General features: G+C 44.4%; 1 pseudogene across 1 annotated transcript; it reads left to right on the forward strand.

The window, feature by feature from the left end:
- Nucleotides 1–742: 742 nt before the first annotated feature.
- On the forward strand, nt 743–24,634 carry LOC311107216 (cytochrome c oxidase assembly protein COX18, mitochondrial-like; annotated as a pseudogene). The gene is made up of 7 exons: nt 743–841; nt 17,375–17,588; nt 18,813–18,913; nt 22,328–22,494; nt 22,651–22,756; nt 23,221–23,338; nt 24,509–24,634. The product of its transcript is annotated as a cytochrome c oxidase assembly protein COX18, mitochondrial-like (transcript).
- Nucleotides 24,635–25,734: the final 1,100 nt, after the last annotated feature.

Genomic DNA, 25,734 nt, shown 5'->3' on the forward strand with positions numbered 1-25,734 from the left:
AAGGATACACGAGATTTGATCTCTGATGAAAGTTGAACGAAGAAGGGGACAAGAGATTCGAGTTCTGATGAAGAAAGCGATGAAGATTTGGAGACGAAGGGGGGTGTAACGATCCCTGCAGTCTGAGTCGGTTCCTGTCTGTGTACTAGTTTTTCTGCTCGGGATCTCCAGTTTCCCGAGGGTTCTGGAACGCTCCCTGCCTGGTTGCCGGGCAACGTTGCTAGGCGGGAGCTCTCTTGATTTCCGCACCTGCATCCCATCAGCAATCTTCACACCTGGTCCTGATCATCACCCTTCTTAGGCTCTTTCCTAACATCCATTCCCTGCCGGATCGTTAGCCATGAACAGTATGTTTATCGGTGGATCTGCCTTAGAGCATATAGCGTTAGTTTTGTTGTTTTGCACCTTGTTTGCTTGTTTTGTACTTACCTCCGTTTTGTTCCATCTGCAGTCACTCATCCGGAACCTTCACCCAACCTCTGCCTGATGGTCGGCGGCTGCCGAGCCATTACTGGACCTACCACTGCACCCTCAACAACCCATCCACGCCACCCGCTCTGTTCCCTGGATTATTCAGCCTCACTCGTGGATCTATTAAATAAACACTCACCCTTGTTTCAACTTACCTTGTCCTGGTCTGCTTCTGGGTTCTGGCTTAGTAAACCGTGACAGAACGATCCGGCCAGTAATGAACCCAGCGGACCTGGACTCTGTTCGCCATGCCATTACCCATCAGGAGAAGATGTTGGGCCATCATAGCACGGAGCTACAGGAGATCGCGTTGGCAGTTCGGAACCTTTCTACCGGTCTGACGGAGGTCCAGAACCAGCGCAAGTCTCCGGTGGAGGATCCACTACCGGTTTCACCCATCTCGCCTGCCGCTTCTGGAGCTGTGTCCTTCCGTGAGCCCAAGGTTCCGACGCCGGATAAATATGAGGGGGAGCTGGGAAGATGCCGTTCTTTCCTTATGCAGTGTGGGTTAGTGTTCGATCTACAGCCCTACTCTTATGCCACAGACAAGGCTAGGATAGCCTTTGTGATTGAGTTGCTGCGTGGTCGAGCGCTGGAGTGGGCTTCAGCCGTTTGGGAACGACAGGACCCCTGCATGGCTTCATACCAGGGGTTCACGGCCGAGATGAGGAAGCTCTTCGACCATTCCGTCCGAGGGAGGGACGCAGCTAGGCGCCTGTTTTCGCTTCGCCAAGGAACTCGCAGCGTGGCCGACTTCGTGATCGAGTTCAAGACGTTGGCTGTGGAGAGTGGGTGGAATGAGGAGTCTCTGCAAGCGGCCTTTTACCAGGGTCTGTCGGAGCAGCTCAAGGATGAGTTGATCTCCTATCCGGAGCCTAGTGACCTGGACAGCTTGGTAGCCTTGTCTATTCGGGTGGATAATCGAGTCCGAGAGCGAAGGAGGGAGAAGCAATGGATTCCGTCCAATCGATCAGCTTCTCAGGTTCCAGTCGGGTCGGGGATTGGACCAGAATACGTCGATCATCGTCCACCACACAGGATTAGTGGGGAGGTCCTGTCTCCCGATTCTGAACCCATGCAAGTTGGGCGGCACGGGTTAACCAAGGAGGAACGCCAACTCAGACGTAGGACTAACTGTTGCCTCTACTGTGGTGGTTCGGGACATTACCTCGCCACCTGTTCCCGGCGGTCGTCAAACTGCGCGGCTCGCTAAAGTTGGGAGGACTTTTAGCGAGCCAGTTTCGACCTCTCAATACCTCTGTCAGACCCCGTTTCCCGGCTACCCTTATGAACAGGAATCAGAGCTTAGCGATTAACGCTTTTATCGATTCAGGTGCCGATGGAAGCTTTCTTGATGCCGAGTTGGTGGAACAGCTGGGGCTTTCCAAGGAGCAATTGCCGGAAGCCATTGAAGCGACCACTCTGAACGGCAGTAGTCTGGCACGTATCACAATGAGGACTGAACCGGTTAAGATGCTGTTGTCGGGGAATCATTCGGAGATGATTTCATTCTTCATTCTGCCGTCTTCCCATGTTCCTCTGGTCCTTGGATACCCCTGGCTGAAGGAACACAATCCCACGTTCGATTGGGTGACGGGCAAGGTAACGAGTTGGAGCCTTGATTGTCATGCTAACTGTCTCAAGACTGCCTGTCCCCATTCGGTTCCCAGTCAGGTGATTGAGGCTAAACCCCCAGATTTGTCCCTGGTTCCCGAGACATATCACGATTTGGGGGAAGTGTTCAGTAAGCAGAAGGCTCTGTCACTCCCTCCCCACCGACCATATGATTGTGCCATCAACCTGTTCCCTGGAGCCGTCTACCCCAAGGGAAGGTTATACAGTATCTCCCGACCTGAACGTGAGGCTTTGGAGACCTACATCAAGGAGTCCCTAGCTGCTGGTCTCGTTCGTCCCTCGTCATCACCCCTGGGGGCAGGATTCTTCTTTGTGGGTAAGAAGGATGGCTCTCTTCGACCGTGTATTGATTATCGGGGGTTGAATGACATCACGGTCAAGAACAAGTATCCCCTGCCCTTGATGAGCTCTGCCTTCGACTCCTTACAGGGTGCTACGGTGTTCACCAAGCTAGACCTACGCAATGCGTATCACATGGTCCGGATCAGAGAGGGGGACGAGTGGTTGACGGGTTTCAATACACCGATGGGTCACTTCGAGTATCAGGTGATGCCGTTTGGACTGACCAATGCCCCAGCGGTATTCCAGAGTATGGTGAACGACGTCCTGAGAGATATGATCGGTCTCTTTGTGTTTGTTTACCTGGATGACATTCTGATCTTTTCGAAGGAACCTTCCGACCACGTCCAGCATGTCCGGCAGGTTCTGCAGCGATTGTTGGAGAATCGCCTGTTCGTGAAGGCCGAGAAGTGCGAGTTTCACGCCCACACGACATCCTTCCTCGGGTACATCATCTCCAGGGGAGAGATTAGGATGGACCAGGAGAAGGTTAGAGCGGTTCTGGAATGGGCCCAGCCCGGTACGAGATTGCAGCTCCAGAGATTTTTGGGGTTTGCGAATTTCTACCGCAGATTCATCCGGGATTACAGCCGTGTGGCCGCTCCGTTAACTGCCTTGACTTCCAGTATCAGGACCTTCAAGTGGAATCCGGAGGCGGATCGAGCGTTTCTGGATTTGAAGAGGCGATTCACCAACGCACCGATTCTCTCTCAACCGGACACGGCCCGTCAGTTCGTCGTTGAAGTGGACGCGTCTGATGTGGGAGTTGGCGCCATCCTGTCGCAGCGATGCTCCACGGACAGTAAACTCCATCCCTGCGCCTACTACTCTCGTCGCCTTTCGCCTGCGGAGAGGAACTACGATGTGGGTAACCGGGAGCTTCTCGCGGTGAAACTTGCCTTGGAGGAGTGGCGCCACTGGTTGGAGGGGGCGGAGCAACCGTTTATTGTCTGGACTGACCACAAGAATCTTGCTTACGTGCAATCGGCTAGACGTCTCAACTCCCGTCAGGCCAGGTGGGCGTTGTTTTTCGGACGATTCAATTTTTCCCTGACGTTCCGACCTGGATCTAAGAACGGCAAGGCGGACGCCTTGTCCCGGATGTTCTCCAAGACGGAAGAGAGTGGGTCCAAGACCGAGACGATTCTCCCCCGGAACTGCGTCGTGGGAGCAGTTATGTGGAAGATTGAGGAGGAGGTGATGGCGGCCCTTCGGACGCAGCCCGGTCCCGGTAACGGTCCACCCGGTCGGTTGTTTGTGCCTGAGTCGGTTCGTCCTGCTGTCCTCAAATGGTCCCACGCCAGCAAGATGGCTTGTCACCCTGGCGTGGCTCGGACGATGGCGTTTCTTCGCAGACGTTTTTGGTGGCCTGCCATGGCCGAGGATACTCGGGGTTTTGTTGCTGCCTGTCCAGTGTGTGCGCAGAATAAGAGTACCAATCGGCCCAGCTCTGGACTACTTCACCCCCTTCCTATTCCCCGGCGACCATGGTCGCATCTGGCCCTGGACTTTGTCACTGGGTTGCCCTCTTCTGAGGGGAACACGGTCGTTCTGACTATCGTGGACAGATTCAGCAAGTTCGCCCACTTTGTGCCAATTGCCAAGCTTCCCTCTGCCTCGGAGACGTCCGAGATCCTGGTTAGGGAGGTTTTCAGGGTCCACGGTTTGCCCAGTGATATCGTTTCCGACCGTGGCCCTCAGTTTACCTCTGCTGTCTGGAAGTCCTTCTGTTTGGCTATTGGAGCTACAGTCAGTCTCACATCTGGTTTTCATCCCCAATCTAATGGTCAGGCGGAGAGAGCCAACCAGAAGATGGAATCCACGCTACGCTGCCTTGTCTCCTCCAAACCCACCTCCTGGGTCTCTCAGTTGCCTTGGGTTGAGTATGCCCACAATACTCTCCCTACATCTGCCACTGGGATGTCTCCCTTCCAGTGCCTGTATGGCTACCAACCTCCCTTGTTCCCTTCTCAGGAGAAGGAGCTCTCAGTGCCCTCTGTTCAGGCCCATATTCGTCGTTGCCACCGGACCTGGCATCGGGCCAGAAAGGCACTCCTTAGAGTTTCGGACCGGTATCAGCTCCAGGCGAATCGTCGCCGGATCCCCGCTCCCACCTATACCATCGGAGATAGGGTCTGGTTGGCCACACGGGATCTTCCTTTACGGACTGAGTCTAGGAAGTTGTCACCGAAGTTCATTGGTCCATTTGTGGTGGAGAAGGTGATCAATCCGGTTGCAGTTCGACTCAAACTACCGAGAACGCTCAGAGTCCATCCCACCTTTCATGTCTCCTGCCTCAAGCCTGTTCTCCTCAGTCCTCTGTTGCCTCCTCCGCCTCCTCCTCCTCCTCCTCGGATGATCGGAGGTGGTCCTGCCTACACGGTGCGACGCATCATGGATTCCAGACGGCGGGGCCGGGGTTTCCAGTATCTCGTGGACTGGGAGGGGTATGGTCCTGAAGAGAGGAGTTGGATTCCGCGGCGACAGATCCTGGATGCTGACCTCATTCGTGACTTCTACCGCCTCCATCCTGGCGCTCCGGGGAGTCCGCCCGGTGGCGTTCGTCGGAGGGGGGGTACTGTAACGATCCCTGCAGTCTGAGTCGGTTCCTGTCTGTGTACTAGTTTTTCTGCTCGGGATCTCCAGTTTCCCGAGGGTTCTGGAACGCTCCCTGCCTGGTTGCCGGGCAACGTTGCTAGGCGGGAGCTCTCTTGATTTCCGCACCTGCATCCCATCAGCAATCTGCACACCTGGTCCTGATCATCACCCTTCTTAGGCTCTGTCCTAACATCCATTCCCTGCCGGATCGTTAGCCATGAACAGTATGTTTATCGGTGGATCTGCCTTAGAGCATATAGCGTTAGTTTTGTTGTTTTGCACCTTGTTTGCTTGTTTTGTACTTACCTCCGTTTTGTTCCATCTGCAGTCACTCATCCGGAACCTTCACCCAACCTCTGCCTGATGGTCGGCGGCTGCCGAGCCATTACTGGACCTACCACTGCACCCTCAACAACCCATCCACGCCACCCGCTCTGTTCCCTGGATTATTCAGCCTCACTCATGGATCTATTAAATAAACACTCACCCTTGTTTCAACTTACCTTGTCCTGGTCTGCTTCTGGGTTCTGGCTTAGTAAACCGTGACAGGGGGTGCATTGCTGAGAGCATCGATGAGAGAAGAAGAGAAAATAGCCAACAATTGAAGTAAAAACAACCGACCAGAGGACTATGAGAAATAATGGTGAATAGTGTAAAAACTTATCTGTGTTCAGCCTAAAGAGGTTAAACATCTCACTAATTGATAACTAATTAGGATAGGGATTTGAGGTAGTAAAACAGTTAATTACTCTTAAGGTACTAATATTAGAAGATACTGTTATTGCAGTGTTGGGAAGAGAATTGAATTGTACAATAAGATGTACACTAGACGACTGTCAGACAATCTGTCTGAAAAGTTAAAAGGGGTGACTGTTTATTCTGGGTTACATTCTTACACTAAGAGATTTCAGGCTAGGCTAAAAGGTGTTTAGACGTTTTGCCAAGTCTGTGTGTAATGAGTCAGAAGCAGGTGGGGAACTTTCCCAATCACATATTCTAAAATTTGGTGGTAAGGGATTTTGTGAAAACCAGGGGAAAAGGTTTTAAATGTTATGAGAGAAAAGATTAGATTAAAATAAGTTAGGAGTAGATTAGGGTTGAAGGAACTCTGAGACAGTAAGCTAAGTTTTAAAGTTAGTAGTAAGAGAGAGAGAGAACAATGGTGAATGACACTGTAGAGTAGGGAGAGCAAGGTAATTATAGGTGTTTTTTTATAATCAAAGGTTTGAAAGTCAGGGATTTAGAGAAAGGACTGAGATTTGGGGAAAAAGTGACACTAGTGGTGATAGATGGAAGTACAAGTAAAGAGTTCAAAGTCTTAGGGGAAAACTGGGGGCAAATTAGGAGTAACTAAGGACATCAACACGTGAGTCTAGTAAAACAACAGTGAGAAGCAATTTAACTCTTTCAACATTGATAGTTATTAAAGTCATAAAAATATCGCATTTGATTATAAGGGAACCAATACAGCACCAATGTTAGGGAAAAATACTTATTAGGGTTTAGGATGGGGACGTTTCTCTCATATGGAGAGAGAATTATGGAGAATAAGTATTGTTATTAGGACCAGGAGTAAAAGGAGGTATAGTTTAGAAGAGGGTTAGGAGTGACTGTTCACTTATGTTGCGTAATGTTACAGAGAAAGGTCAGGGAGAATATGTGTACTTATCTAGTGCAAGCATTAGAATTTGTTCCGGTTCAGAATTATTGGTTAAAGGGCTATGTAATTCATAAAGTAACGCTTATAATGGAAGAGTTAAGGTTTGTAGCCTCCACAGTCACCAAAAGAGGTCAGGAAGAGTAGATTACAGTCACTCCAACAGTAGATAATACACAGAGGATAATGGGAACTTTTGCATTAGAAGTAATTAGGGTTGATACAGCAACTAAATCAACTACTTTAATGGTAACTTTGGAAGGGATTAATGATACGATGTAGGGAGTATGGCATCGACAACAACTGTTCGGAAATTAAAGGGGGTTAGCAAGAAGGACTCAGGGGTTTATGTTACGGATGGAGAGTGCTGTCAATGATAGTACGAATAGGGTTAAAATAGGAGAACAGAGAGTAGTAGAGAGAATATAGATTCATCATGAAAGGACAGGATGAGATCTTTGATTTTGATGACAGACAGGGGGAGGTATCTGATCAGTACCGCTCGTTCTTCTGTTGTGGAAATTAGAGATATATTAACTCATTCTGTAAGATCAGTGAGGAATCTTGAGGGTCCATGTCTGTTGAGGATTCCAGCACCAGACATGTTAGACGGTCGCGCGGCCTCTATCAGGTATGGTTCAGTCTTATGCTTTGTCATAACTGTGGTATCGGCAACAGTCATTGACAGATAAAATAATGTAGTTGTCAGAACAGTGCTTTAAGCCTAGGGTTAGGTGGAATTGGGTTAAGTGAATTAATATGGGAATTGTTAAATGGGAAAGGAAAATCAGGTAACAACGGAATCCTGAAGTATTCAGGTGAAACATTGAGGGCTAAAGGTTGTTTTTGTTCTACTAAAACATGTGAGGTAGGGGGTGTGTTTATGGGAAGATCAGATTGGGATGTTATATGATAACTTTGGATAAGCATGACCTTAAGGGTAGTAATGAGAAATATGTTACTTTTTAGGTACCAGGTAGTAAGAAGAGCAGGACGTTGATGGTTAAACGATTAGCTTTTGACTGACAATGTGACTATGGAGAATTTTAGAGATATTTGGTGGGTTTGTGATGATAAAATATATATTCTTACATTATGAATGAACAGGATTTGGTTACATGTCAACGTTGAAGCTTCCATATGAGGCTTTTACTATTAAAAGAGGAGTAGCACCGAACACAGATCAATTTGAAACTAGAGTTCAAAATAGGATGAAAAGCGACATGTCATAGGCTTCAAGCCTATCATTGAAGAATAAGTCTAAGGGAGAAGGGGGGACTTTATTCATGGTATGGTGTAACATTTGGGAAGATCATATTGATAAATATTAGTTATACTTTGAGTCCAGATAGTTCAGATAATATCACTGGGGTTATAGATGCATTATAAGGGATGCATTTGGAAGACTTGATTGCAAAATCAGTTAGGCCAGTAGGGGCAGTGATGGGTCAGATTTTAGTTTCAGCTTTGATAACACTGTGATGTTTGTAATTTGTTACTGACCTTTGAGAAAGTTATGATATGGAGATAGGTTGGAGAGTGATGTCTGGAGACAACACTCAGATGCCGGTGTTGACTGTTCCTGATCTGGATAAAGATGGACACGTGGAACTGATGGATAAATATCATTTTTGATTATTGGATGATTTTTCAAAAAAAAAAAATTCTCTCAATATTGGGGTGATGTTGGTATGATTTATGAATCAAAGGGGGGAATAGGTTTATGTGATTCATACATCATTTATATATCATTTTTTTAAATTCTTAGGTGAAATTGAGGTTTAATTTGAAAGTGGTTGTTTTGCAAAAGATACTGTTTGGTCGTTTCTTTTCTTTTCATTCCAGAGGCATTTGGGGGAACATGTGGAGATTGAAATACTCAAACAAAGACAATATGAAGGGACAATATGACTGGAGGAGATGAAACAAGGAGGGTGTGGCTGATTCCATCATCAACAAGTCCATTGGAAGAGGGGACTACAGGGAGATGAAGTGTAGTGGACTACATTCCAGTGTCTGCAATGAAATATAGACATGTGTAATACATAATTGTGTAATAGTCTCAGGTATTACTTTTTGTAGAATGATGTTTGATGTTATTGAATACATGGGAGGATCCTAGATGTTTTTGTTTATTTCGTGAATGTTTAGGGACAGAGAGGCTAGGAAGGGAGAGTTTCATTGTACGGTCCTATGGGTTGACCAGCCGTACAATGGATGTTATTGGATAGGATTTTGTTTGCAGGGGCTTACATGTGTATTTAGTTGCATCATAGTTTCAAAATGCATTTACATGGTTTATGAGGTTATCTGGAGTACCGACGGTGGTTGCCTGGGGCAGAGGGACCGTGAGAGAATTTTACTGTCTTGATTGATATGGATGGATGGCTGCTGGACAGTTTTTCGCTCTTACACTCCATAGAGATTTCTTCATATGTCATAGTAATGTATTCACACTTCATATGTCATAGTAATGTATTCACACTTCATATGTCATAGTAATGTATTCACACTTCATAAACAGGTATCTCATAGAAAGGTATTTACACTCTAGAGGAGAATGTTTTTGGTTTAATGTTAAAGATACTCAATAAGATAAATGGTTACTAGTCATAATCCTATTCTGTTTGTTTTCGAGACGTTTATTTCGTCTCGAAGGGGGGAATATCGTATCTGAAGATTATGCCTTTGTTAAATGTTTTTCATGAAGAAATGGAATGTTGGTTATGTTAGTATCAAAAGGCAATGTGTAGTATAATGTCACATAATAGACAGGAAGTGTGTTGTAAACTGGTGATTGGCCAGAAGAGGGAGCCACCCCTCTTTTTGCATTGTTTATAAATAAGGGGGTTAGGCGAGGAAGACGTCAGAACGGCCATGGCAATCGGGGAGCCGTTCTCTGGACACCGCGGGTCTGTATTTATGCTGTAAACCTCGTGATTTTAATAAAAGCCTCTAACACGATACAGCATAACGGATTCTTTGTTGACAGCAATAATGACCACCATTCATCAGATACGACAGTAGTAAAACAGCTAATTACTCTTAAGGAACCAATTGAGCTCTTCTATAAAGAATCAAAGAGAAATTAAAATAGACATACTAATATTAGAACATATACCTATTGCATTGTTGGGAAGAGATGCATGGTGTAAATTGAACTGTACAATAAGGTGTGCACTAGACGGCTGTCTGATAGAGGATTTTAAAAGAATAGGGTTTTTGGGAATCATATTTGCTTGAAAAGATAATATCATAGGAAGGATGATAATCTATTAGACTGCCTATTAGACAATCTGTCTGAAAAATAAAGTTAAAAGGGGTGACTGTTATTCTGGGTTACATTCCTACACCAAGAGATTTCAGGCTAGGCTAAAAGGTGTTTAGTCGTTTGCCAAGTCTGTGTGTAAAGAAGTCAGAAGCAGGTGGGGACTTCCCAATCACATATTCTAAAAATTTGGTGGTAAAGGATTTTGTGAATAAATCAGTGGAAAAGGTTTTTAAAGGTTAGGAGAAAAGATTAGATTAAAAAAAGTTAGGAGAACTAGGGTTGAAGGAACTCTAAGACAGTAAGCTAAGTTTCAAAGTTAGTAGTAAGAGAGAAAGAACAGTGGTAAAGGACATTTTAGAGTTTAGTGGGAAGATAGATATGGTAGGAGTTTAGATCTGTTAGGAGCAGATGCGTTGCTGAATGATAAGAGAAGATTGAGGGTGATTGAGTATCTATATTTACAGTTCCCAGCAGGAAGATCAAGGTAATTGTGGGTGTATTTTTTATAATCAAAAGTTTGAAAGTCAGGGATAGAGGTAGGACTGAGAGTTTAAAAAAGTGACACTAGTGGTGATAGAGGGAAATACAAGTAAGGAGTTAAAAGTTTTAGGGAAAATAGATGAAGTAACAACAATGACATTAACACTTCAGTATATTAAAACAACAGTGAGAAGCAATTTAACTCTTTCAACATTGATAGTTATTAAAGCCATAAATATATCGCATTTGATTATAAGGGAACCAATAGCTCCAGCACCAATTTTAGGGGGAAAAGACTGTTATTAGGGTTAGGATGGGGACGTTCCTCCCACATGGAGAGATAATTATGGAGAAGAAGTATTGTTATCAGGACCAGATGTAGAAGCTGTTGCACCTAGTCAAAGGAGGTATAGTTTGTACAACAATATGAAGTGGAAGAGGGTTATGAGTGATTGTTCATTTATTTTGCGTAATGTTACAGAGAAAGATCAGGGAGAATATATGTGTACTTATCTAGTGCAAGCATTAAAATTGTTCCGGTTAAGAATTATTGGTTAAAAGGCTATGTAATTCGTAAAGTGACGCTTATAATGGAAGATTTGAAATCTGTTGAAGTTTCCACAGTCACCAAAGGAGTTCAGGAAGAATATATTACAGTAGCCACTCCAACAGTAAATAATACACATAGGATATCGTTAGCTTTCCCACTAGAAGTAGTTAAGGGTGTTAATACATCAACTAAATCAACTACTTTAATGGTAACTTTGGAAGGGATTAATGGTACGATGGCAATAGCAAATGTAGGAAGTATGACACCGACACCGACAACAACTTTTCTGAAATTAAAGGGGGTAGCAAGAGGGACTCAGGGGTTTATGATACGGATAGAGAGTGCTGTCAATGGTAGTAAGGATAGGGTTAAAATAGGAGAGCAGATAGTGGTAGAGAACAATATAGATTCATCTGAAATAGTGAAGGATACTATCATGGAGGTACAGGATGAGGTCTTTGATTTTAATGACAGACAAGGAGAGGTATCTGATCAGTACCGCTCGTTAGGGAAGAGAGAAACTAAATGCATATAGTTTGATTCTTCTGTTTTGAAGATTAAAGATGAATGGGCAGGGAGAAATCTTTGGTTCCAGCAGTTAACTCATTCTGTAAGATCAGTGAGGAATCTTGAGGGTCCATGTCTGTTGAGAATTCCAGCACCAAACATTTTAGAGATGGTCGCTCAACCTCTATCGAGTATGTGTAAATCTTATGCTTTGTCATAACTGTTGTATCAGCAACAATCAGAACAGATAAAATAAGGTCGTTGTCAAAACATTTGTTTAAGCCTAGGTTTAGGTGTTATTGGGTTAAGTAAATTAACTTATGTGAATTTGTTAGATGGGAAGTAAAATCAGGTAACAGCGAACCCTGAAGCATTGGAGGTGAAACCATTGAGGGCTAAAAGTTGTTTTTGTTCTAATAAAACATGATGTCAGGGGTATGTTTATGGGAATATTGTGATGATTGTGATGATTATATGATGACTTGGGATAAGCATGAACAAAAGGTTAGAGATGACAAATATAATGTAACTTTTTATGTTCCAGTTAGTAAGAAGAGCAGGACTTTGATGGTTAAAAGATTAGCTTTTGCCTGGCAATGTGACTATTGGGAATTTTAGAGATAGTTGGAGGGTTTGTGGTGATAAAGCGTATATATTCCTACCCTATGGATGGACAGGATGTTGTTACATGTCAACGTTGAAGCTTCCATATGAGTTTTACCATTAAAAGAGGGGTAGCACCGGACACAGATAAATCTAAATCTAGGTTTGGAAGTAGGGTGAAAAGAGACATGGCGACATTTCATAGTCTTGAAGCCTACCGTTGGAGGATAAATCTAAGGGAGAAGGGGGGACTTTTTCCATGGTATGGTGTAACATTTTTGGCAGATCATCTTGATAATATTACCTATACTTTGATTCCAGATAGTTATAGATGCATTGAAGAATATAAGGGATGCGTTTGGTAGATCTGAGGAGCTGGATGGTCAGCGAAGACTTGGTTGCAAGATCAGTTAGGCCAGTAGGAGCAGTGATGGATTACATTTTAATGGCAGTTTTGATAGCACTGTGTGTGATGTTTGTAATTTGTTACTGACCTTTGCGAAAGCTATGATATTAAGATGGGTTGGAGTTGTGATGCCTGGAGACAACACTCAGATGCCGTTGTTGACTGTTCCTGATCTGGATGAAGATGAACAAGGGGGTCTGGATGGAGTATTAATGGATAAATATCCTTTTTGATTATTTGATCATTTTTCAACAAAAAAAAATCAATATTAGTGTGATTTTAGTATGATGTTATGAATCAAAGGGGGGAAATGGGTTAATGTGATTCATACATCATTTATATATCATTTTTATATTCGTAGTTGATCTTCATGTTTAATTTGAAAGTGTTTGTTTTGCAGAAGATACTGTTTGGTCTTTTCTTTTCTTCCAGAAGCGTTTGGGGGAAAATGTAAAGATTGAAATACTCAAAGAAAGGACAATATGAAAGGACAATGACTGGAGGAGATGGAACCAGGAAGGGGTGGAAAGGTTCCATTCCATCATCAACGATGCATTGGAAGTCGAGACTACGGGAGGAGATGAAGTGTAGTGGACTACATTCCAGTGTCTGCAATGAAATATAGACATATTTGCATGTGTAATACATAATTTGTGTCATATTCTTAGGTATTAATTTTTGTAGAATGATATTTGATGTTATTGGATACATGTGGGGATCTTAGATGTTTTTGTTTATTTCGTGAATGCTTAGGGACTGGGAGTCTAGGCAGGGAGAGGTCCACTGTAGGATCCGATGGGTTGACCAGCCTTAGGGTGGACATTTTTTGGATAGTATTTTGTTTGCAGGGCCTTACATGTGTATTTAATTGCATCATAGTTTCAAATGCATTGATAAGGATTTATGAGTTTATCTGGAGTATCTAGGTGGTTGCCTGGGGCAGAGGGACCGTGAGAGAATTTTACTGTCTTGATTGATGGATGGATATCTGGAAAGATGGCTGCCAGACAGTTTTTCGCTCTCACACTCCATAAAGATTTGTTCATGGTTCATAGTAATATATTCACACTTCATAAACATTTGTTCATAGTTCATAGAAAGGTATTTACACTCTAGAGGAAAATGTTTTTGGTTTAATGTTAAAGATACTTAATAAGATAAATTGTTACTTGTCATAATCCTGTTCTTTTTGTTTTCGAGACTTTTAGTTCGTCTCGAAGGGGGGAATATGTAGTATATTAACATTATGACTATTCTAGAGGAACAAGGAAGGGGGGATGTTTATCTTAGTTCAAAAGTAGCCAGTTGTAGGGTGACGCCCCAGGAGAGACAGGTGATTGGACAGCAGAGGGAGCAACCCATATTTTGGCATTGTTTATAAGTATGGGCTAGACAAAGAGGGGGTCAGAAACAGACAGATTATGTTTGGGACGCTGTTTCTCCAGACCCTGCAAGTCTGTAACTCATGCTGAAAGCTTGTGATATGAATAAAACTTATGATCAAGGTTCAGTATGAGCGGACTCCTTTGTTTGACAGCAATAATTGCCAGCATTTACTCGATACGACACAGGAGTATTCTGTCTGTAATAAAGCCCTTTTGTGGGGAAAAACACATTCTGATTGGCTGTGCCTGGCTCCCCAGTGGGTGGGCCTATGTCCTCCCAGGCCCACCCATGGCTGCGCCGCTGCCCAGACATGTGAAATCCATAGATTAGGGCCTAATTTATTTATTTCAATTGACTGATTTCCTTATATATACTGTAACTCAGTAAAATCGTTGAAATTGTTGCATGTTGCGTTCATATTTTTGTTCAGTATAGTTAGATTCGTAAAAACAAAGTCAAATTGATTGTATGATTGTATAAATGATTGTATAAACAGACACAGATCAGGTCATTATCTGTGATCAGTTTGATCAGTTTTAAAGGGGCAATCTGCAAATCAAACAATAACAAATCGGCTCACACTATCACAGTTTGGGTAAAAAGCTAAGGGATTTGGCTAGATAAATGTGACCACTCTCAAAACAAATAATCTGGTTAACCTCACACATTCTTACAAACATATTTTTTACTTTGCAAACACAACAGTGGTCAAATATGTTTTTCTGAATATGACAACATTTGTGACTCCACAGATGACACTTGTGACCTGCGTTTTACATATTTGTGAGTTGAGTTTTACAGATCAATTTGTGCAGATTTATGTTACAGATTACAGATTAGGGCATCCTCAATTCTCATAAAAATAAGGTAAAAATTAATATATCACAATTACTTTTGGTAGCCAAGCTTCCTTTCTTCCTTTCATATCTTATTTTGTCTTCCTATCCTAGCTTGCTTTCCCAGATCCCCTTCCTTCCTTTCCTCCCCTCCTTTGCTTTCCTAACTCTCTTTCCTCCTATCCTTGCTTCCTTCCCTCCATTCCTTGCTCCCTTTCCTTCACTAGCTTCCTTTCCTACCTTCTTTTCCTTGCTCCATTTCCTTCCCTGGCTACCTCTCATCACCTCCTTTCCTAGTACACTTTAATTTAATCATTTCTTATCTTCCTTCCCTATCTTCCTTTCCTCATATAATTTCCTAGCTCCCTTTCCTTGGTCTTTCTTATCTTCCATGACTTCTTTCCTAACTCACTTTCCTCCTATCCTTTCCTAGCTATCTTTCCTTTCCTCCTTTCCTACCCTTCTTTTCTTTCCCATCTTTCGTTCATCCTTCCCTAGCTTCCTTTCCTCATTTCCTGGCTTTATTTCCTCATTTCCTTGTTCTCTTTCTTTCCCTATCTTCCTTTCCTCTTCTCCTTTCCTCCTATTATTTCCTAGCTTCCTTTCCTTGGTCTTTACTATCTTCCATTTCTCATTCCCTAGCTTCCTTTCCTCTCCTCCTTTTCTAGATCTCTTTCCTCCTTTCCTAGCATAATTTCCTCATTTCCTTTTTCCCTTTCTTTCCCTAACTTCCTTCCCTCCTATCATTTCCTAGCTACATTTCCTTTCCTAGCATCCTTTCTTTGATCGTTTTCCTTCCTTTCCTCCTTTGCTATGCTAGCTCTCTTTCCTCCAATCCTTTCCTAACTCTCTTTCCTTTCCTCCCATCATAGCTTCCTTTCTTTTTTCCTTGCTCCCTTTCCTTCCCTAGATACCTTTCCTCTCCTCCTTTCCTAGATCAAGTTCTTCCTTTCTTAGCTTCCTTTCCTCCTTTCCTTACTTCCTTTCCTTCCCTAGCTTCCTTTCCTACATCCCTTTCCTCCTTTCCCAGCTTACTTTCCTCCTACTACAGTATTGACTTTGGGCATTCTACACTACTACTACTGCTACTAGTACAGTCACTAGCAGCAAATCAGTGGCCTTGTGGGAGAGTGTCCACCCTGAGATTGAAGAAAATTGACTTAAAAATGGAGATAGCCTCAATGGCACTGCCCATGCTGTTGCAGACGCTATAATCAAAGATTTTTATAACTAACCCAAGATAGACCAGACAGAACCTGTCGTTTCCAATGGGAGCAAATTAATCATAGTGGGCAGAACAAGCAAGGTGGTGGGCAGAGCCAAGCACAAGCTAGTGAGATCCTATTGGCTCGTTGTAGCAAATATTTGTATATTTCCGTTAGGGAACGCCTACTCTGTGAAGTGCAAGTGTGCAATAACTAAATTCGCCCTTGCACTCCACAACTTGGCAAAGGGTCTACAAAGTCTACAAAACGCAGTCCACTCTGTTTGTTACAGATTCTAGTTTTGGAAAGAGAAAACTGTATGGACATCAAATATTTCATTGATGAGAACATTTGCAGAACGTCGGACAAAATCTATCTCACTCCATCTTCTCCCACCGCCGGCCACTGGGCTTCCCCTCATCACCACATTTGGTAGTGAGTGAAAACGCCAACCGGATGCTTCACATTTATACATCCAGTGAAATATCTGGCTCATTGTTCTATTTGTGCCATAAAGGCACAGATACAAAGATGAGTCCTCAATCTCTATGGGGCAGACATATATGTTTCCACCAGGTGGTGCTAATGTCACTGGTCTCACTGACAAGCGTATTTTGCAGGCATTATATATCCTCGATACTATTGGCAGATGGAGGTGAAATCAATAACAAATGGATACTATTTGATTTAACTTGCTGGGTTGTAATGTACAGATTTGGGACATAATTTTTTTCAATATTAGTTTCTGCAGTTGGAACGAAGGTGAGAATGTATAACTTTATCCGAACTGCATGAGATAGCTAGCTCATGTGCAATACATGATGTACTAGTAGCTAAGCTCCAAAGCCAGGTTTTAGTTGTAAGATAACCTTGCTGCTGCTCGTTTGCAACAGATTTCATGAGTGGTTCCTATTCCTCTAAAGTTGCAGCAAAGCAAAAAAAAAAGTTCAAATGTCCATTGACCTTGTTGCCCATGTAGCTAACTAGGTAGGCTGATCAATCAGACAGCTACCAGCTTTCTGGTAACACAGCCTGAAACAAAGCACTGCAAAAACCTGGAAAGCTGGTATCACAGTCTGATTTATCAGCCTACCTAGCTAGCTACACAGGCAACAAGTTATATACAAATGTGCCAATGGTGACTGTTGGTTTACAATCTACTGTGCAACTTATTTAGCCCATTCACAAATGAAGCCTACTTCTCATAAAAATGGTCCTCTTAAAGATTTGTCACAATGCTGTCGCAGAAGATTAGCAGGCACGTGAGACCTGGCTCACTGCAGACATTACATCAAATCAACCACCTTTCATCCAGAACTCCCATTGCCTGTGACCACCACACAACACACCGCAACCACATCCCTCTTTGGGTGGCCACATTATCCTGCCTCCGTCCTAGTCTGCCTGTCAAATCAACTTTATGCTTTCAGCCCTGTAGACCAGTATCTACAACCAGCGGTAGAGGCTGGTATGAGAGCATAGCAGACTCTACTCCTGTCCATCTGACTGAGCAACTACTGATATCTGTCCATCAGACCACAGGTCTACCATGGTGGGCCAGTATCGTGTGTACCACCGTGGCCCTGAGGACAGTCGTAACACTGCCACTGAGAGCCTATCAGGCGGTCATCATCGCAAAGGCCTGTGTTGCATCAAGAAACAAGCATCCTATTATACAAAGTGTTTTTTCAGCTCTTGTTGGTGCACACACTAGTCCCAACAGGGTCAGAGTTGAGATTGAGAAGCCCTGGGGTGCATCTCCATAGTCTAAAGTAAAGTAGCATCCTTCCTCATCTGCACAGATGTGCAAGAACTGACAAGGTGAAAGCAAATATCCAGGAAGCATCAACAAGTGGTTTCACCTATTTTGTGAATACAGATGGATGCAGGTGAAGGAAAAGAGATACGAGGAGGAAGCTTCTTTAGACTATTGAGGTACACCCCTGGTGTAATGTATCATTTGCTAAACAATTTAAAATGTAAATGTACAGTATCCAAACAACCAGATCAGATTTTATCAGGAAAGAAATGTGATTTGAAGTGCTCATCAATATTGTTGTGTGAAACAAGTGGGCTGTGAAACATGATATAGTCCCAATGGGGAGATGTTCTCTGCTGCTCACTATTCCACCAGAGGGAACACGAGACACTTGTTGAAACTCCCTCGTCTCCCATCCTTTTGTCTGTTACTGAAGCATCCCAGGAATATCAAGATGTTTACACACATTCTGGGGAACTATGACAGGCATTTTAAAGTCAGCCAATGCTGTGACTGGTGCAAACGTTGCTGTGCGCTTGGCCTTATTAAGCATTCTTTCCCACTCCTACGTCCTTCCTCAGCTGTGGGATGTTGTTTCTTTTTCCAGTTTTTTTCCTGCCTCCACTTACTCCTTTCCCTCCCCTCCCCAGTGCTGCTCTCTCCCCCACTGTGTGAGAACAAGGGTCAGCATATCGCTCCCCCCTCTCACAGACCTGACACACAGACACACAGACACACACGCAGCAGAAGCAGCTGCTGCAGCAGTATTCTACTCAAGTCTGTGAATGACCTTCATGAGTCATCATGAGGAAAAACAGCATTTTGACTTTAATATTTGGCTGTAATACATCAAGGTCCCTGACTCTTGGAGGACTTTAAGAACTTGATTTAAAAAAGGAGCAGTCGGGTTGAATGTTTTGTTGTCATAACTCAGAGAGATTGCTCCCTTGTGACCAGAATAACTGGCTAGCCTGATTCCCTCTACGACCCATGTCCAGTTTTGGGTTACTAATGTGTGCAGTGTAATTTTATAACTTTTGGCTGCACTTCAGGGGGACTCCATGTTGAATCAAAGTTAACCCCCGTGCTCCTCTTTGCCTCCAGCTAAGTTGAAGCCCTGAAAGAGGAGATAGCGGAGCTGGCTAAAAGGATGCACTACGAGATCTCAGTGCGAGCCAAGTGATAAGGGCTGGATGGAAAAACACTGCCGGTAAAGAAATGACCTTTGACCCAGGCACCTGGAGGGCTGCCTCTGGGAGCTTGGCGCCAACCTCAGGACTCTAGTCTATACATATCAACAGAAATACAACACACTGCCTCGCTCAATACGGAAGTGGTCAGATGATGCAGATGCTTAGCTACAGGACTGTTTTTCTAGACTGGAATATGTTCCGGGATTCACACGATGGCATTGAGGAGTATACCACATCAGTCACCGGTGCATTCATCAATAAGTGCATCGATGACGTCGTCCCGACAGTGACCATATGTACATATCCCAACCAGAAACCATGGATTACAGGCAACATCCGCACTGATCTAAAGGCTAGAACTGCCGCTTTCAAGGAGCGGGACACTAATCTGGACGCTTATAAGAAATCCCGCTATGCCCTCCGACGAACCATCAAACAGGTAAAGCGTAAATACAGGACTAAGATTGAATCCTACTAGACCGTCTCTGACTACCAGACGAGCTAAATGCCTTCTATGCTCGCTTCGAGGCAAGCAACACTGAACCATGCATGAGAGCTCCAGCTATTCCGGACGACTTTGTGTTCATGCTCTCCGTAGCCAATGTGAGTAAGACCTTTAAACAGGTCAACATTCACAAGGCCGCAGGGCCAGATGGATTTCCAGGACGCGTACCCAGAGCATGCTCTGACCAACTGGCAAGTGACTTCACTGACATTTTCAACCTCTCCCTGGCTGAGTCTGTAATACCTACATGTTTCAAGCAGACCACCATAGTCCCTGTGCCCAAGAACGTCAAGGTAACCTGCCTAAATGACGACCGCCCCGTAGCACTCACGTCTGTAGCCATGAAGTGCTTTGAAAGGCTGGTCATGGCTCACATCAACACTATCATCCCAGAAACCCTAGACCCGCTACAATTCACATATCGCCCCAACTGATCCACAGATGATGCAATCTCTATTGCACTCCACACTGCCCTTTCCCACCTGGACAAAAGGAACACCTATATGAGAATGCTGTTCGTTGACTACAGCTCAGCGTTCAACACCATAGTGCCCTCAAAGCTCATCACTAAGCTAAGGACCCTGGAACTAAACACCTCCCCCTGCAACTGGATCCTGGACTTCCTGATGGGCTGCCCCCAGGTGGTAAGGGTAGGCAACAACACATCTGCCACGCCGATCCTCAACACGGTTGCCCCTCAGGGCTGAGTGCTTAGTCCCCTCCTGTACTCCCTGTTCACCAACGACTGCATGGCCATGCATGACTCCAACACCATCATTAAGTTTGCCGACGACACAACGGTGGTAGTTCTGATCACCGACAACGACAGCCTATTGGGAGGAGGTCAGAGACCTGGCAGTGTGGTGCCAGGACAACAACCTCTCCCTCAACGTGATCAAGACAAAGGAGATGATTGTGGACTACAGGAAAAGGAGGGCCAAGCACGCCCCCATTCACATCAACGGGGCTGTAGTGGAGCGGGTCGAGAGCTTCAAGTTCCTTGGTGTCCACAACACTAACAAACTATTATGGTCCAAACACACCAAGACAGTCATAAAGAGGGCACGACAATGCCTAGATTTGGTATGGGTCCTCAGATCCTCAAAAAGTTATACAGCTGCACCATCGAGAGCATCTTGACTGGCTGCATCACTGCTTGGTAAGACTCCAGCCACCCAAGTCATAGACAGTTCTCTCTGCTACCGCACAGCAAGCGGTACCGGAGCGCTAAGTCTAGGTCCAAAAGGCTCTTTAACAGCTTCTACCCCCAAGCCATAAGACTGCTAAACAGTTAATCAAATGGCTCCCCGGACTATTTGCATTGACCCCCTTTTTTACGCTGCTGCTACTCGCTGTTTACTTTCTCTGCATAGTCACTTTACCCCTACATATTACCTCAATTACCTCGACTAACCTGTACAACCGCACATTGACTCGGTACCGGTACTGCCTGTATATAGTCTCATTATTGTTTTTTTATTGTGTTACTTTTTTTAAACTTTAGTTTATTTAATTACTAAAAACTCTGCATTGTTGGTCCCTTGAAAAAAAGGTAGGGGCGTGGATCAGAAAACCAGTCAGTATCTGGTGTGACCACCAGCGCGGCACATCTCCTTCACATAGAGTTGATCAGGCTGTTGATTGTGGCCTGTGGAATGTTGTCCCACTCCTCTTCAATGGCTGTGTGAAGTTGCTGGATATTGTCGGGTACTGGAACAGGCTGTCATACACGTAGATCCAGAGCATCCCAAACATGCTCAATGGGTGACATGTCTGGTGAGTATGCAGGCCATGGAAGAAGTGGGACATTTTCAGCTTACAGGAATTGTGTACAGATCCTTGCGACATGGGGTCGTGCATTATCATGCTGAAAGATGAGGTGATGGCAGCGGATGAATGGCACAACAATGGGCCTCAGGATCTCGTCACGGTATCTCTGTGCATTCAAATTGCCATCATTAAAATGCAATTGTGTTCGTTGTCCGTAGCTTATGCCTGACCACATCATAACCCCACCGGCACCATGGGGCAAACTGCTCGGCTACACGACGCCATACACGCTGTCTGCCATCTGCCCAGTACAGTTGAAACTGTGATTCATCCATGCGAGCACACTTCTCCAACGTGCCAGTGGCCATCGAAGGTGAGAATTTGCCCACTACAGTCAGATCAAGACCCTGGTGAGGACAACAAGCATGCAGATGAGCTTCCCTAAGACGGTTTCTGACGGTTTGTGCAGAAATTCTTTGGTTGTGCAAACCCACAGTTTCATCAGCTATCCAGGTGGCTGGTCACAGACGATCCCGCAGGTGAAGAAGCCGGATGTGGAGGTCCTGGGCTGGCGTGGTTACACGTGGTCTGCAGTTGTGAGGCATGTTAGACGTACTGCCAAATTCTCTAAAACAACGTTGGTGGTGGCTTATGGTAGAGAAATTAACATTAAATTGTCTGGCAACAGCTCGGGTGTACATTTCTGCAGTCAGCATGCCAATTGCACGCTCCCTCAAAACTTGAGACATCTTTGGCATTGTGTTGTGTGACAAAACTGCACATTTTAAAGTAGCCTTTTATTGTCCCCAGCACAAGGTGCACCTGTCAGGTGGATGGATTATCTTGGCAAAGGAGAAATGCTCACTAACAGGGATGTAAACACATTTGTGCACAACATTTGAGAGAAATTAGCTTTTTGTGCGTATGGAACATTTCTGGGATCTTTTATTTCAGCTCATGAAATATGGGACCAACACTTTACATGTTGCATTTATATTTTTGTTCAGTATAGATCTGATTACTTATGAAATAGAATTTAACTTCTATGATGAAATTCCATGTTGTTCAACTGACAACTGATACATTACACTGTATCAGCTTTCCAATGTCAGCTATGAGGTTTAACTTCCTTAAAAAATCCTTTGTGTCCCATTAGATACCAATTCAAGAAGAACCTGAAGAGAATAGTGTCTGAGCTGTATGTGAGAGATAACTGCCACCCCTTCAAGGCCAGCCTGCTGGTATGGGTGCAGCTGCCCATGTGGGTGTGCCTCTCTCTGGCCCTGCGGATCCTGAGCCTGGTAGTGTCTGATGCCGCCACTGGCAAACCTCCACACTCACTCACCTACTCAATCAATCAATCAATTCACAATCAAGGCTGTTGTATCTTCAACAAGAGACATAATCACATATATACTGCTGTATTCTGACTATGGAATATTTAAAATATGAATTGATTAATAATGTATTTTATTTCAGTGTTGCAGACAGAGCTGGCAGTAGGGGGCGCTCTATGGTTCTCTGACCTGACATTGCCTGACTCCACTTGGATCATACCCGTCTCCCTGGGCCTCATCACCTCAATTAGACACACAATAGGGAACCCTTTTAGAGGAGAGCTTTGATCCACCCAGTATTCAGACCCTCTGGCTGCTTTTTTTTTTTTACAAGAGGACACTCCTCACCTGATGTGCTTTCAGCTAGACCTGTGTTAAACTCACAATATATTTCTACCGTGATATATTTGCAAAGGATAGAGATATGAGCAGGGTTGCTAAAACAGTTTTACATTTACGTAATTTAGCAGACGCTCTCCTCCGGAGCAATTACGGTTAAGTATCTTGCTCAAGGACAGATTTTTCAACTAGTCGGCTCGGGGATTCAAACCAGCGACCTTTCAGTTACTGTCCCAACGCTCTTAACCGCTAGGCTACCTGCCGCCCTGATTCAGACATACTGTATGTGATTGACACATCTGTTTTTGATTTTAGTTTGGTCATTCTGCATCCCTCACTGACCCATGAATATACAGAATGTATTTCCTACTAGGAATGCCAGGTATTTGCTCATGCGGAGGATAGAGGCATCCAGGTTCCAGAAGTATGTAACCAACTTTATCAGAGGGATCTCTCTGGTGATGATACCCATAGCTGCCACCGTGCCCTCAGTACGTTTGTGTGTGTGTGTGTGTGTGTGTGTGTGTGTGTGTGTGTGTGTGTGTGCGTGCGTATAAATTCTCGTGTTCGTGCATGTGTGTGCGTCCATCCGTGCTCATGCATGCGTGTACATATGTCTGCATGTATGCACATGCATGTCTGCATGCTTGTCTGCACACGCAACCACAAACCAGAAACTTTTTTGCCTTCAACAACATTTAATCACAAAAGCTGTTAGACATGCCACATCACTTTCCCCTGTAGATTAACAGACAGCTAGCACATTTCACTAGCTAGCCCTATGTTAACATCCTCCCACTAGCTCTGAAACAAAATACTTTAGACACACCTCTGTCTCCCACGTCTCCCTAACTCCCATTGCCCCTGTGAGCCTATCCACCCATTACATTACATAAGGGATGGATGAGAGGAACACTTTATTTAGAAGCCCACCTAAATGGTAATAGTTGAAAACACACTGAGGATGTTTTCTCCCCGACTTTAGTGACAATTCCACCAAGTCCACAGACCCATGGACAGGACGTCTCTCTTATCTGGAAGATACACACACACACACAGTCAGAGACATACACACAATCACACTCACACACACACACACACACACACACACACAGTCAGAGACATACACACACACACACACACACTGTACACTTTACAGTTGGGCAGATGTTGCAACAGACAAACCCTGCTTGTCCCTGAAGAGCCTCGTCTGGTTTTGAAAGCCCTATATCGCTCTTTCCCAGGTACACTGATGCATCCTCCCAGTCTAGCCCCCTGCAATCTTACTCGATAATCTGGAGTGTGATTTTGTTGTCTTCCTTTGGAGCACCATGATGTTTACATAAGAAGTCGATCTGCCAAAGAGAATCCCAAAACACTGGTCCACGTGAGAGTCGGCCTTGTGAAATCCTGCAAGGGAGACTGAAAAAATCAGAGGCTTTTCCTGACCTTTGGTTTAGTTAGATATATTCTAGTAGGGTGATGTGTCGTATGCTTTTTCAGATATAATTCTGAAGGGCTGCCCATATGCACCTCTATTTTTAAAGCTTCCAGTTGAATTTTATTTCAAGGCTATGCATGGTATTAAACCTTGCTTATTTGTCTATGCTGAATGCCAAAGATTGATACGCTCTCCTTTTCCCCTCCTCATTCTTCCCCAGTCCATGGCTCTGTACTGGTTGAGCTCCATTTGTGTGGGACTGGGACACAATCTGCTCCTGCGCTCACCTCGCTTCCGGAGGCTGTGCCACATCCCCTCCACGCGCCCCGACTCAGACACGCCTTAAAGGGACAGTGCTTCCTCCTTCGTTTCCAAATACATCAAGTGAAAACGATTTTTCATCTCATACTGGATAAGAGACTTTCAATCCTAAATCAACCCTAAAGCTCCTTCCCCAATTCAGCCAATCAAGGTATTAATGATTAGCTGAATAATCACGTGTTAGCACTGGGTTGGCACATACACCTGCGCTGTACACTGTATCTCTCCAGGACCAGGGTTGGTGACCACTGAACTAAGATCTAGATTGGGTGATGGTCTATCAGAGAGAATCAGACCTTGTGGACATATCCAATACATCCATATCTGACAAACCAAGTCAGTATCAAGATCTCTATATGACTGGTGTATACTGTAACATGTACATGCATGTTTACTTTGAAAGGCAACCACTCCCTGTTCTACCCAGGATAACTTGGTGTTGTGATTAACTGGCAAATGATGTGCACACTTTTTTATTTAAGATCAAATCAAATCAAATTGTATTTGCCACATGCGCCGAATACAACAGGTGAAATGCTTACTTACAGCCCTTAACCAACAATGCATTAATTTTTTTATAAAAAAGTAAAATAAAACAACAACAACAACAAAAAAGTGTTGAGAAAAATATGTAATAACAGTTGGGAGGCTATATACAGGGGGGTACCGGTGCAGAGTCAATGTGCAGGGGCACCGGCTAGTTGAGGTAGTTGAGGTAATATGTACATGTGGGTAGAGTTAAAGTGACTATGCATAAATAATTAACAGAGTAGCAGCAGCGTAAAAAGATGGGGTGGGGGTGGGGGGGCAGTGCAAATAGTCAGGGTAGCCATGATTAGCTGTTCAGGAGTCTTATGGCTTGGGGGTAGAAGCTGTTGAGAAGCCTTTTGGACCTAGACTTGGCGCTCCGGTACCGCTTGCCGTGCTGTAGCAGAGAGAACAGTCTATGACTAGAGTGGCTGGAGTCTTTGACAATTTTGAGGGCCTTCCTCTGACACCGCCTGGTATAGAGGTCCTGGAAGGCAGGAAGCTTGGCCCCAGTGATGTACTGGGCCGTACGCACTACCCTCTGTAGTGCCTTGCGGTCGGAGGCCGAGCAGTTGCCATACCAGGCGGTGATGCAAC

The sequence above is a fragment of the Coregonus lavaretus genome (assembly GCF_964263955.1).
Source record: "Coregonus lavaretus genome assembly, chromosome: 32".
In the NCBI taxonomy this organism is placed as follows: Eukaryota; Metazoa; Chordata; class Actinopteri; order Salmoniformes; family Salmonidae; genus Coregonus; species Coregonus lavaretus.